General features: G+C 42.9%; 1 long non-coding RNA gene across 5 annotated transcripts in view; it reads left to right on the top strand.

The window, feature by feature from the left end:
- Positions 1 to 11901, top strand: part of LOC114010586 (uncharacterized) — a 196695-nt gene extending 184794 nt beyond the window's left edge. For 4 of the 5 annotated variants that reach the window (XR_008748489.1, XR_003552066.2, XR_008748488.1 and 1 more), the window contains 2 exons: positions 9635 to 9856; positions 10051 to 11901. This is a non-coding gene — a long non-coding RNA (uncharacterized LOC114010586). The remainder of the gene's footprint in view (positions 1 to 9634; positions 9857 to 10050) is intronic. The other variant, XR_008748487.1, reaches the window with a different exon arrangement.
- Positions 11902 to 14027: the final 2126 nt, after the last annotated feature.

Below are 14027 nucleotides of genomic sequence, written 5' to 3'. Positions count from 1 at the left end.
ATGTAACCAAGCTCAAGTCTATTCGCAGGTAATGAGGGGATTGACTGAGGTAAGGAAAGGATGAAAACTGGCTATGGCGTTGCACTGAAGCCACTGGCTAAACTCTCAGGAGACCAGTTTGATTATTGTCTGGCTATGGGACACTGCCTGTCCCCGGGACTGTGCATGTTTCGCTTTCATTGTCACCAAAGACACCTCTGTGATGAAAAAAGAAAAGTAGCGTGACTGTTTTTTATAAAAATGTATTTCCCATTTCAGTTGAAAAGGGGAATCCCCCAGGCTTTTACTTTTCTAAAATCATCCAGGTGCATCACAGCATTTCCAAGCCAATTTGTCATCATTTCAAGGACTGCCTGCCTGCAGTAACAGAGGACAGTGCAATTGGGTGCTAACCCTTTGATGTACAGGTCTGTTTGACCCAGCTCCAACCCACAGTATCAGAAGGACTTTCACAGTATTTCTTCAGCTTCAGTGGATTAGGCTGAGCTGGATTCTGCACTGATGTTTCAGTTGTACTTTTATTAATGTAGAATTACAATAAAATGTCAGCTGGAAGAACATACGAATACTGCACTCATACCTAAGGACATCATTATGGTCAGTGACGCAGCTAACACACACATGTCCAGTCCAGCATGGATACAGTGACTGTCTTGCTCTATTGAACTGCTAAACTATTTTTGGTTCACGTAAGTGCATTGAAACTGCAGTGATAAACAGACCAGCAACTTCTGGAGAGCTGAAACATTTACCTACCTCTACCTTGGTACTGCAGAATCCCTAGAGGTTTGTGGTAAATTGATCTCATTTGTGACCCCTAAGAAAGAGGTAGATACCTCCCGATTTAATGGCTGAATGAAGTTCATCTAATGTGTTCACTTCTTTCTGGGAGCATTCACAGCACTGGGTGTTAGCTAACTAATTTAGATGGTGAAGCTAATCAATGGCAAGAGAAAGGCTCCCTCTGTAGTCCTGAGGGTGAGAGGTGGTATTTCCAGAGGGAAACCGAGCTGAGAGGTGGTTCAGCTCTTTCACATGAAACCTTCCACCAAGATCTTTTGTGTGGCTGTGAGTTACCGAACCAAACTTCATCTTTACAAAGAGAGGAAGGAAACTTGCAAAAAAAAAAAAAAAAAAAAAAAAAGGCAATATCATCCAATAAAATAAAAATGTTCTGGCATCTCTTGTGTTAGGAATCACGTGTGCTGCTTATATTAAATATCTTTTTTAGGTTACAGAAAGCGATAGCTGGATGCTTCGGTTGTATCACACAGCGCAGAGTTCCAGTGGTTATTTTTGCTTAAAAACTTAAAAGTCTGTTCTTTATAGGTCTTCTGAGTAATTTCTGTTTTAATTGTGCAGATTGTCCCAAACTGCTTTCTCAAATGTCAGTGAAAAAGCTGAAGTGCCAAATATGATATTTCATGTTCGTCACCACGCCTGTGCTGTACCATCTCATTCATCTTTCTGATTTCTATTCAATAGCCATAATATTTCTAGCTTTTCTCCATGGAGAAAAATCTTTATTATTCTTACAATCTTTTTTTTGAAATTATGTTAATTTTTTACCATTTCCTCTTGGGTTTATGACACAGATCTGATCACAGCACTCACCAAGGAAATTACTTGTGGTTTCTTTACTGCACAGCACATTGGTATTTTCTGTTTCTCAATATTTTGACTCTGGAGCAGTGTTTAAACACCACAGATGTTTTGAGCAGATGCATCAGAGTGTTTGATCATGCTGAGCTGATTGAAATGACCTTTGTGTTCTCAGGCCTTCTTTCCCTCATGAGATATTACAGTGAGTTTAGATCCTTTCAGATAAATTATCCCAAACCTTGCTGTTGTCTACATTGTCTGAAGCTGTGCTGACCAGCTATCTCACATTTGGTAGTCTTCCTGAAATGCCTTGTGAGATCTTTCAAGTTCTGATTAATTCCCTATTTCCCTGTAGATTTTCCCATCTCATTATTCATTCTTTTGCACCCAGAAGCTAACAGATATCTCCAGACCTTGCACTGACCATAAGGGTTTTATGGTTCTCTGCCTTGAAGGCTGACCATACAAAATCCAGGCAAACTCAGTGTGGCTCTTTGTCTCCCTCAAGTGACTAGCACAAATATCAACCTCTGTGCAATTATAAAGTCTTTCTATGAATTAAACCCTAAGGTGTGCTCTTCCCCTTGAAGAAGTTCGTCTGTATTTTTATCTTTATTTCTTTGGAAACGTAAATACGCATTATTTTTTACAACAGGCTTTATTCCTTGCCTGGAAAAGTCAAGGATGGGAGGATGATGGCCTCAGACTCTTCTCTGACATTGCCGCTTGGGTAGATAAAATATATCAGATGGCTGCTCAACATTTTCCAGGACTTGACATCTAACCCATCTTCCTTCCTAGCAGTCTGAAAAATTCCACATTTAAAATTTACCCCCAGATCTGTCTCAACAGCTGTAGTGGTGAGAGCAGACCTTGCTGAACTGGGCTTGGGGGAAGTGAAGGTGGCTTTGCTGCTTCCAACCCAACCCAACCCGCTGTGTCCTCGTAGGGCTGTGTGGCACTGGGTGGTCTCCTTGGCCTGGCAATCTCTACCCAGAGCTCCTTACACACTGTTACTGAAGTTGTGCTGAGGATATCAAAGCCAAGGTTACTTCTAGATACCTTAACTCAAGCTCAGGACATTGCAGAATTGTTCTTTCATTCCTTTGTCATCTATACCTGTCTTTTTTTCACTGTATCCTTTAGATCTTTGTATGCAAAGACAGTTTTGCTAAAGTCACCAGACACAGCTTGAGTCAGGGCAGTGGCATGTGTATAAGAAACATGGGGGACACTTGAAAAGGCAGATTCCCAGCTGGCTGTCTCCATTCGCAGCAGCAATGATTAGCCCAGCTCTGAATGACAGAGCGCAATAAAATGGAGACAGCTCTGCCCTTGATGCATAATAAGTGAAAGACTAGTGGGAAATGTCTCCGAAAAACTTTCCTACATTTAGAGTGGATGAGTGAGCACAGCCCTTTTCTGTCTTTCCTTCTCTTCACTCTGTTGCAGCAGCAGCCTAGAGCTGAGCCTTTCGTGTCTTTGCCCTTCTCTTTTCTACCTCCTTTTGCAACTCCTAGGATGAAAAAATAATGTGGCTTTTCTAGCGTCCTAACCCCATTCTGTCATTCCTGCTGCACTCCTGTGAAATGCGCGTTATACTACAATAAAGCTGCTGTGCAGCCAGCATGGAAATGGTATTGGCAAAGTTGTGATGGAGGCAGCAATTTATGACCGTGGCCAGGTGGAGTTCTGAGGGGTTGTACCTGAGCTAATATTACCTTGCTGCTATCCACTGAATTCAGCTCTATCCTTGTAGGCAGGTAGATCTGTTGGTGCTATTCAAGTGTGGCCACCACAGTACTATCCCTTTGGAAAAAACCCAAAACTTTTGATTGGAATGAATGCCAGTCACTTGTCTCACTTTTAAGAAGAGCTAATGGTAGGCAAGTATAAAGAGAGGAAAATAGATGGCTGAAAATAAAAAAATGTTTTGTTATGATTAATTCTTAGATATACACGTTTTTAGGTCATTAAAACCTGGACTTAGGGCAAGTGGAGTTGACCAGTCAAGGAGAAAGTTAGTGGCTGGGTCACCTTGGAGTTATACCTACTTGGGCTGGGGAGGCAGGAGGACATGCGCTGTGCCAGGCACGAAGGATTACCTCTTCCTTCCTCCGCCTTCACATCCCAGTGGTTGGTCCTAAGCAGCTGCCCTGCTTGCTCACTTATCCCTGTGCTTTGGCTGATGCAGCCTGAATCCTAAGTTTGTTGAGATACGGCTGCAGAGTTTTTGAGGGTAGTGCTTTGGGAAGTCGCTGCTTTCTGACTCCAATTTTCTCTTCCTATCCTGCCTGCTGTGCCTTAAGTGGGTACATCGCTCAGCTCAGGACTGGCCTAGGTCCCGTGACAGTGCATGTCCTGACACAGGCTTGGGATCAGGCTTGAACCTCATGATCCTGATGTCCCTTTCCTTTTACCCTTTTCTCTACCCTCATCATCTTTGCTGAGGCTGGATGAAACACAAGGGTAAAGAAGCCCACAGATTCAGGGGTTGGAAACGTGGGGAGTTATGAGTTCACCCTGTTTCAGCCACCACAGTGCAATTGGGCTTATGTTCCCAGAACATGTTAAGCCTTAGCTCTCTTCAGTTTCCCCTTCCTTGCTCTGTCAGCATCATAGATCACACCCCAGATTTCACCTCAAATGCGAAGAATTCAGTCAATAGTCAGTGCTGCAGAATTACACAAGAAAGGAAATTCGGAGAAGAACATGCAGCTGAAAAAGAAAAGTCTTCTCTTAGCTACAAATCAGAGAAAAGACAATACGTCCTTTCCCATCTATTGCCACCTTCCCCCACCCCATTCAGAGCAGTGCTGCTAAAAGAACTGGTGCACCCTTCGAGCCTTTAATATCTTCATGTAAATAGTTTCATCATCCCTCTTAGCCAAGGTATCCGTCAGCCGCTAAAGGCATCATTTTCTGTTTATCTTCTTATAAGCTGCTGCTCCAGCGGAGCTGCAAAATTAACATTGTGCTCAGCAAAATGGTCTATGTAAAACAAGGGCAATTTATACAGAAATATCCATAATCCTTCACATTAGAATTTGGCTGTTAAAATTCTGGCACCTCTCAGAGGTCACTCTAACCTAGTTAAGTTCTGTTAAGAAAAGCTGTTATTATTGCTCACAGCTTTTTTTCTTACAATATTATCTCCTTCAGCTTGTGCGCTTCAGCACTCACCTCTACCTCCCCTACCCTGCTGTCTGCCTCTCCTGATTTAAATTGCATTACTTTCTGTCATACATTATTGAAGACTAAGCATAACTACCTGCACACCATGAAAAGTACTCAATAGTGGGGTTAAAGTTCCTGCAGTATTTCTTCTTCTTGTTTCTCTTTTCCCTCTTTGGGGTTTTGACCACAGATTGAGGGAGGCTGCTTGTAGAAAAGGTTTAGCTGGAACAGAACAAATGTGAATCCAGTTCCCTGCTGTGACATGGGTTTCCTGAGTGTCCTTGGATATATAATTTCATTTCTCTCTTTTCTTTCTCTCATTCCCCTCCTTGCTGCTTTGCACGTGATAATATTTACTTTCACCACATAGCATATCTCAACGTGTTTTTTCTCCCAGAGGAAAATCTATATTAACCAATGTGCACACAGTACTGCGAAGAGTAGGATTTCAGTCTTTGGACCTCAAATTTGATAATACCACACAAATAAATAAATAAAATATATACCTCTCCTTCCAGCTCATTCAGCATTACTATACACTGTTTGAAACAGAATGATGCTAAGGTTAAACTTGATCTCTCTTGCCTGAGGCTTTCAATGAAGTAAAAAGGAGAATTCATTCCAATATTAGTGTGGCAAGTCTATGACCTTAAATACAGTCCTGTGGAATCTATCTGGGGGGGTAAGCACACAACTCTGTAAATATTTAGAGCCACTGGCTTCCTGGTACTTCCTTGTGCAATATTCCCTTTCATGTACTGAACGGTGAAACCTGGATCACCAGCTGTCCTGTTTCCACAGCAGAGGTCTCATGAGTACTTCAGGGTGTGTGGCAGGTCCTGGCTTCTTACAGGACAAGTTCCAAGGAAACACTTGTAGAAAAACAATGGCACTTTGCACTTCAAGACACAGGAGAATTCCCCTAGCAGGCATGGGGAAAACATTTCCCTTGCAAAGGAATATAATCAGATGTTTCTGGAACACTGATACGACCACCAATTGGTTTTGGGGTCCTAAGCACCATTGCAAAGTAGAAAAATGCTCATGCAGTGTAAGTGGGCAAAGCAAGGGTGACACACAGTGACTGGTGCAAGAAACCTCGGGGTGTACTCCATAGGGACCTCCTGCCTTCTGGCAAGCAGGCAAAGCAAACCTCATTTCCCCTTTGTAGGGGGAAGCATAAGTTGCAAGAAGTTCACTCTCAAGATGTGCTTGGCACAACTCATAGTAGAATCCACATTCCTCATAATATAGATAAAAGTGGCTAAATTAAGGCTGCAGACGACAGCACCCTTGAATGAAAAGAAATCTCTTCCCCCATGCCGAAAGTAATTACATTCAGAGGACCCCAGAGAGCTCCTATCTCTACCACTGATATGAAGAAACAGACTGAGGAAGATCGGTCTGACAAACAATAATATATTTATACTGCAGTAATCAAAGGGGCACAGGCACTGGACCTTGAGAACGTTGCCTTTCTCATTTAGGGCCCTTATCTGATAATGGCAGGACTGTTCCCTTGTGCGTTAGGTTATGAAGCTACTCCAGGATATAGAAACTTCTGTACTGTCAAGTTTTGTGTTGGCAGAGGAGCGTATTTCAGTGGTCTGGGACAGGGCGCTGTAGTTAGATTCTGGTTTAGCCAGGACACACCTAATCTTCACCATGCAGGTAGTTCTGGAGGTATCAGTGAAACTAACTGGGTTACTGGAAGCTGGGCCGTTGTTTAAACACAGTGTAAAACAACATGGCAGGGGTTCACCTGCCATCTGGGTACAACATGCTGCAGGTTGGTCTAGGCAGCCCTCTGGCTTGTGCAGGAGTTTATATGGACTCCGCAATTTCACCGCAGGAGGCTTTGTTATAGATGCCTTTGGCCACATCCTTGGGATTTTGTGTGCGCTGAGGTCTCTTTACTAGATTTATAGGATGAGAGAAGAAACAGGGGGGAGGAAAGGGTTTGAAGAGAGGCTTCTTTATCTATTCCCCCCCTCCTTTAGCAAGGATCAGCTATCTGTATATATAATTTCTGAGGAATGTTTGTTCTTTAAAAAACTCCATCAGTGAGACTGTACCACACCCCAGGCGATCCATTCTGGCCCCCTACTCCCCCCACTGCTGGGAAGCTTTTCCTGATGTCTGACTCATCTCTTGCTGCCACTCAAGCCCATTATTTCTTGTGCTAGCCATCCTGGCCACGGCAAACAGATTATTTCCTTTCTCTTTCCAATAGCCTTTATAAAATTGATGGCTCTTATGCTCTCTCCACTTTCTTTCCTTCTCAGTCTGAACCAACAGATCCCTTGTTGCTCCCTTACGGATCATAGTCTTTGATTTTTGACGGTTCACATTTCTCTTCTTTGGAATTTCTGCAGTTGTTCCATTTCTTATTCTGAGGTCCAGTGCCCCAAACTTCATGAAACTTGAGCTTTTACTGATACAGGCTGAGGGAGAGAAATCGGTTATCTTCAATTATAGCTCATGATATATTCCCATCATCACCATATACTCGTATGAAGATGATTTAAACTAAGACAGAAATTGGTGGGAAATTATTTTCTTCCTGTGGCAAGACTTACCTAATGCCTTTCAGATGATGCTATTAAGTTTTATTACAACTCGGGTTCTTTCTTCAAATCATTAAATCTCTAGGACAGCTAGTACTGATAAAGAGACCATACTTACATCAGTCTTTACTTTGAGTGTTGACATTTGAGTGGGTGCTGATAGCTGTTCCCAAGGAATCAGCGTTACACTATGATTACCTAGTCTCCCAGATCCTGACTTTGAAATTAGAGTGTGTGGAAGCGGATTTGTGATATTTGTGTCCCCTAAGAGACAACGAGATGGCTGATACTGGATGTGTGCTTCCAGTTGAGCAAATGGGAGGCCGCTGACCACTTCTCTCATCTTTTCCTGTTGCAACTTTCTTTTGGAGATTCTTTCAAGTTCTTTGAAGGAAATCCAGGCTAGGAGAATTATTTCTGTGCTGATACAGCATAGGGACAGCTTCCTCCTGTTGCTGGCAACAGACTATCACCCAAACGCAGAGAAAATGAAAGAAGAGAGGTCAGTGTGACTTCACCTGCCTGAAGGCCACCTGTGCTGGAACCCCCTCTGAAGCTGGCATAAATGTGATAATGAGACAGCCACAGAAATGGTGAGAAAGAACAAGCAACGTTTAAGTCCTCACAGTAGCCCTGATGGCAGAGGATCATGTTTTACACTGTTGTCTTAGCTCTGATGAGCACATGAGGTAGGAACTTTGTTATTAAGGGAGAACAGTGGATATGGTAAAACAAGGACAGAGATGAAACTTCTTTCCTCTGAGAAGTCTTTCCCTGACTGTGGCCTTTGACTTCAGAGGAAGGTTTGTAAAGGAACAGCTGATGCTGAGGGGAGATGGGAAGCTTTGAAAAGTTTTGGTGTGTTTTGGGTTAAACTATACTTGCTTCTCCCCCACACTGTGGCCATGTGCAAGCTCTGCTTCATGTTTGCCTCTCTGTGTTCACTTCCCTGGGTAGGAGCCTCAAAGGCTCAGAGATTATCAAAGAACCTGTAATGAAAACAGGTCAGTTTTCCATAGCTTTTGAGTCTGGATTGACCTTTTCTGCTGAAACATAAAAATTCACAGAAAAGCTTTGCATTGCTATCAAAGAAGAGAGGAGACAGACTTTTTATTTCCTATTTTTGGGGCTTTGCAGCTGACTCCAACAGATGACAGGTTCCTAGCTCTAAAGGTCTTCAATAAAATCCAAATTTAATCTGTTGAGATTGAAGTCTCTCCTCCCATATCGTCATTTTTTAGATACAAGGGTTGCCTCTTATTGCACTGTGGGAATCCTATTAAAAAAGGACCCCCTGACAGTGATGCTTTTTAAACTAGGCCATTAGTCTTGTGACAGTGCACCAGGAGATTAATACAGAGTTAGTGAAGCTAACTTCACATTGCCTTTCTTCTCCTAAGAAAATTAAATTCATCTAAGGAAATCAGAAAGGGGGCTCTGTAAAATACATAAATGGGGACACTATGGATGGGACAGCAGAGCATCTGGAGGGCTTCCAGCCCTGCATCTAGTCAGAGTCTCTTGGTTCGGCACAAACCTGCTGGTGTGGCCCTCTAAAAAAAGCCTCATGGCCTGAGATTCACTCAATGCAACCATAGCTATCACAAAGAGAGGTCTGAATCTAGGGAGAGATTAATCTAGGGAGAGATTCAGGTGCCTACGCTTCTAATGCTACTATGGATTCCCAGGAGTATCTGAGACATCCACATTGAGCTTTCTGGAGACCCAGCACTTTCAGAAGTCAGGCAGGAGACCCTCAGTTTTCTGAAGTGGTACCAGACATGTGTGTACATAGGAACTGAGCCCATCAGTGGCCCTTGGAGAGATCTAGAATCTCCAAGGACAATTCGGCTCATCCAAAGATATCTGTAGGAAGTAGAAGTGTGAGGGGACTGAGAGGAAACTCCAAACCTTTTTCGTGGATTTGCCTTTTATTGCAAATGGACAACTCAGTCCTCACAGTACCTTCTAACCTTGGGCTCTGAACCTGATGATAAATTGGAAGGATGGTACAAACCAGGGACCATAGTAGTGTTGTGCTAAGGAGAAAAACTGGGGCACTTTCAAAATCAATATGAAGGCAAATGGGAAGAAACATGGAAACATGAAATTCCCTTTCAATTGCATAGATGTAGTCACATGGTAAAATGAAGAGGGAGGATTTTTAGCTCCCCCAGTATTCAGGACATGTTTTCACCCTGATATGCTGTGATTCAGATTTGCTATGAAACTTCAGGCTGCAATAGAAAAGAAACTATTTTGTTGTATTTTTCTCTCAAATTTTCTAGCTCACAGCTATGAATACCTGGAAATCCCAGCAACATCAGAAAAGCACTATGCTGTCCTCATGCTCAAAGGAACATAAGAGAAGCTGAGTGAAGATTGTGTTGACTGGACCACAACAGCCCCAGCACATTTAACTTCAAGACATAGTCAAATGCTTGGTCAGCTCCCCGGCATGCTGTGAGCTGTAACGAGTACTAGCTGACAGCTGTGCTTCTGGAAAGCAGGTACGGGAACAACATCTCTGCCACATGTGGTCTGGATGTTATGGTCATGCTACTTAGCCCATGACCAGTGCTCCTACCCTTCCCAGTCCCATAGGTCTGCCGTTATTTCACGCCCTGCCATTCAGAGGTGTGATAAAAGGCATTAAAGGCAAAGGGCTTTTTGTCTTATCTCATTGAATTCCCTTGTTTTGTAGGTTGCATTTCAGTTCCAAATTTTATCTGGATTCAGCCTCGTGGGGGTTTCATTAGATCTACAGAAAGAATGGAACGCTGAAAAATACAGAGAGAGGAGGCAAGAGGAAGATCAGCTCCACAGCTGTGCTTGAGCTAAAGCACCGAGCGAACGTATTCTTGGTGGTTCAGGTTTTGGGTGTTACGGAGTTCTCACATAGGACAGGCATGTTGGTTCTTTTTCTCAGTGTACACGAAGAGGATATATATTTATTTTAGAAAAACACTTAGCCAGAAGGAAGACAACATGTAGTGAAAGATAAATTATGCAGATAATGTTCTATTATGCGCACAGAGTAAAAAGTACAAGGGATATGAATTTCCCCAGGGAGTCACCTCTGAAAGGGGAGGCTGGGACAACACACAAAATAAAATGAAGAAGAAGAGGAAGGAAAAAAATGAATTGGAAGTAGTCAGTTCTGGCAGATTTTGCTGGAAGGAGAAAGAAGACTGAATGAGCAAAAGATTGTGCTGGGGGCAACTCCTTCTAAAGAAAGGGCTTTGGATTGGCTGTGTCACTTGTCCAGGTCACTCCTCCAACTCCTGAGGACAGTGTTTTGACCCTGCAGGTATTTACAGAGGGTGAGGTGAGTGACTGGAAAGTGTGAAAAGAACCAATGTAGAAAACAGTTGGCAGCGTGCGCTCTCCTGCTGCAGGAAAGCCTCCAGGCTTCCCCTGTGCTCTGAGGTGGGGAATGCACTGGCTTTTTATAGTTCTGGTCCGTCCTATATGGGCTGTCGAGGTCTGACAAGATCTATTCCTGTGGGTTGTGTGGCAATGTAAGATCAGATACAGCATGCAAAGCAGCCCCTGGTCTTGCCAGAGACAAGACAAAAGTCTGCTGAGGGTGGAGTAATAATTGTATTTGAAGAGCACAACAGAGAGAGAGTCTCAGTGGGCAGTAACACTTCATTTCATCAGGAGCAGCAAAAAGATAGCAAAAAGATGCTTCTCTAAAGTCTTTCTCGTTTCACCCCCAGAGCTGTACCTTGTATTGCAGGTCTCTTCAAAGCTGGCGTTTTGAACCAGTCCTGTTACCGTTTGAGCTGATGCTCAGCTCCACTGCAGCAGTCCTGATGTGCTCATGCTTCTCCTGCATGGTGCAGTGGGCTGAGCTGTGCTCAGGTGAACAAACAGAGAAAATAAAACAGGTTGGGTTTTTTCCAGCCCTTGAGATAGGTACGGAAGGTGGTGGTCTCCTCCTGTGACAGTGCACACTGGTTTTCCTCAGTGTGCTCAGCCTCAGACTCTCTGACCTGGCGTCTGGAGTCCTTGAGGTGAGGTGCCGAAGGGACACAGCATTTCACAGGCTTTGCTGCAGCCATCGGCAGACATGTAATTGGCTCTTCCCATGGGCTGCCATCATGAGCTTCACTGTGGATAAAAAAAAAAGAGAAAACAAATCCAAGTGCCAGGACCCCTGTGGCTCTACCTTCACACACGTGCTTGCGGTGAGCACTGTACCACTATGCTAGGCACTGACCTCCTGCAAGCAGGCGCTGTAGGAATCACTCCCATTCCCTGTGCTCACCACGCTACAGCCCCACGTTATGAAAACAAGCTTATCAGTCTTTTGGGTTCGTGTTGACACTTGCAGGTTCAGAGGCTTTTTGTTTGTTTGCTTTCTCTATGCTCCTCAGTGCATAATTGGCCAGATACATTCCTGTTTTCTTTTCCTTACAGCTTTCTACCAGGCATTACACAACTGGAGCCTGGAATAATTTGTTGATGTTGTACAAATAAATTGTCTCTCTTGGAGACCTGGCTGATGTGATCAAAACTCACAAATGGTATCGGACCAGACGGCTGTTGAGGCAAGTGGTTCTGTTTAATTTGGTGCAAGTCATTGCTGTTCCCTTTTCCTTGTCATGTTTTCTGCCTCCCTGGGTACGTACATATTTTTTCCTCTGTCTTTTGAGTTGCTGGCTCCTTGCCCTCGGATCTAGGATGGCATGCCTTTCACAGCGTTAGTACCACATATTTGAGGGATATGGGAGAAGAGGGTCCAACATACTGCCTGTAGCTAATATGCTGTCATGGCTTGCTTTCCTTTTCTGCAACCTCCTTTCCACAACAGATACACCTCAGAGGCCAAGCAAAGAAACAAGTCCAAGTGGCTTGCTTTCTGCTCACCCTCCCTTTCTCATTAAAGATATTTTGAGTGTTTGGATGTGGACTCTTGTTTTTCATAGCTACTGCTGGTTCCACCATCTGTGAATTTGTCTAATCCCAACAGAAGTTATTGGCCTTGACTTAAAATTATTCCCTGTTCCCTTTGTAACAGCTGCTGGCAAAGCTGCTGTTCTCCTGATGGATTTTGTTTGGTCTAAGTTTGATAGCTTACTTATGACAAAGGCCAGCAGTCTGTTAAAACCGTATCATCTCTACATTTAATACTTCTCTGCCCCCAGATTTCATTTAATCTAAGTATTAAATGTAGTTCACATTGTTGCAAAAAAACCCCAGTTGCTGTTTGCAATATTAGGAGAAAAAAATAATAGGAAATAAAGGATAAAAAGGCAAGTACTGAGTGTCAGCATCTTTGGTTGCTGTTTATTGATACAGGATAAATTAACTGCTGTCTCATACCTTCCTCCTGAAGATTTCCCTTCTTGACAAAGTGGCATATATGACGGTGAATATCTCTCTATCATAGTGTGCTATCTGTGGACTTACAGATTTCTCGTATCTGTGCTATTATTTACAAGTTAAATGTTTCCAGGTTTTATCCTTGCGTGTATTGTGTGTAAGTGTATCTTTTTCTGTCATTTAGCAGTACTTCAGAAAACAGCTGGTGCCCCCAGGGTAAACCTCTAAACAGTGTCCTACTCTGACAAAATTCTGCTTTATCAGCAAACCATGTTGTGCATATTTCTCTCATTGTTTTGCAAATTGCAATTACAAAGTGCTTTTGCATTTAAACAGGATCTCCCTGACCTAAAAGTTTGTAAAATTATGTTAGAGAGGGCACGTTAACTTGATGCTCTAACCTACCCTAAATAGCTGGACTTGTTTCACTTGGGCAAATTTTGTATTTATAATGACCTACAATGTCATCAGAATACTTCAGCAGAGATGCTGCAGCTCCAACTTACATGAATATTCTTTTGAAGGGCTAATCAGAAAAGATATACCATCAAGACTGTGTGCTTTAAACATACAGTGCTAGATAGCACTGTCCAAACTGGACATCAACAATTACTCAATTCTGATTAATCAGATCTTATAGATTTTTGCTGCTGACCAGTTCTCCATGATCTTAATTCAGATCAAAGCTTAGGCTGGAGAGACTAATTTTATGCCAGTGTTTGAAAATCCAAACCCTTTCTCCAGATCATATAAAATGGATGCTTATGAGGTATCTTACTGAAAGCACTAGGATACACTTGAGAATTTCAGCTTAAGTTCCTTCTTCAAATATCTTCTCTTTAAGGCCCTTCGTGCCTTTGCTTACTCATGTGTAGCTAACAGGCTACAGAAGAACAATATCTCATTCTCATTTAAGTAGTCTTTATGCTACAGGGACCAACTGGTGGTCTCCTAAGTGTCCAAGAGATAAACTGAATAGAAGATTTTGAAAATAAAACCAGCTCCATGTGCTACAGCCAGAGGAGAAGGCAATGGCAGTGTATGATGCTTGCAGCATTGAGTTGTCTCTGTCTCTTTCCACTGAGCAAGAGGCTAGCTGAAATTCTTTGGTGGTCTGGAAAGGGAGGTTCAGGGACAACATCCTATATCATGAAACAAGAAGATCCAGTGCGACCCATCTTGTTGGGTGAAGGTATAGGAGGCTGTAGGAACTGTGTGTTGCACATAACTAAACAGAGAATGTTCATTTCCATAGGGTTTATTCAGATACTTTCATGACTGTTGACATAAAATGTCAGCCAACAGAACAGATGACTTAGAAGAAAATAAAATAAGTTTTAAAGCCAGATG

The sequence above is a fragment of the Falco peregrinus genome, chromosome 8, assembly GCF_023634155.1.
Source record: "Falco peregrinus isolate bFalPer1 chromosome 8, bFalPer1.pri, whole genome shotgun sequence".
Lineage (NCBI taxonomy): Eukaryota > Metazoa > Chordata > Aves > Falconiformes > Falconidae > Falco > Falco peregrinus.
This window is presented reverse-complemented; position numbering and strand designations above follow the sequence as displayed.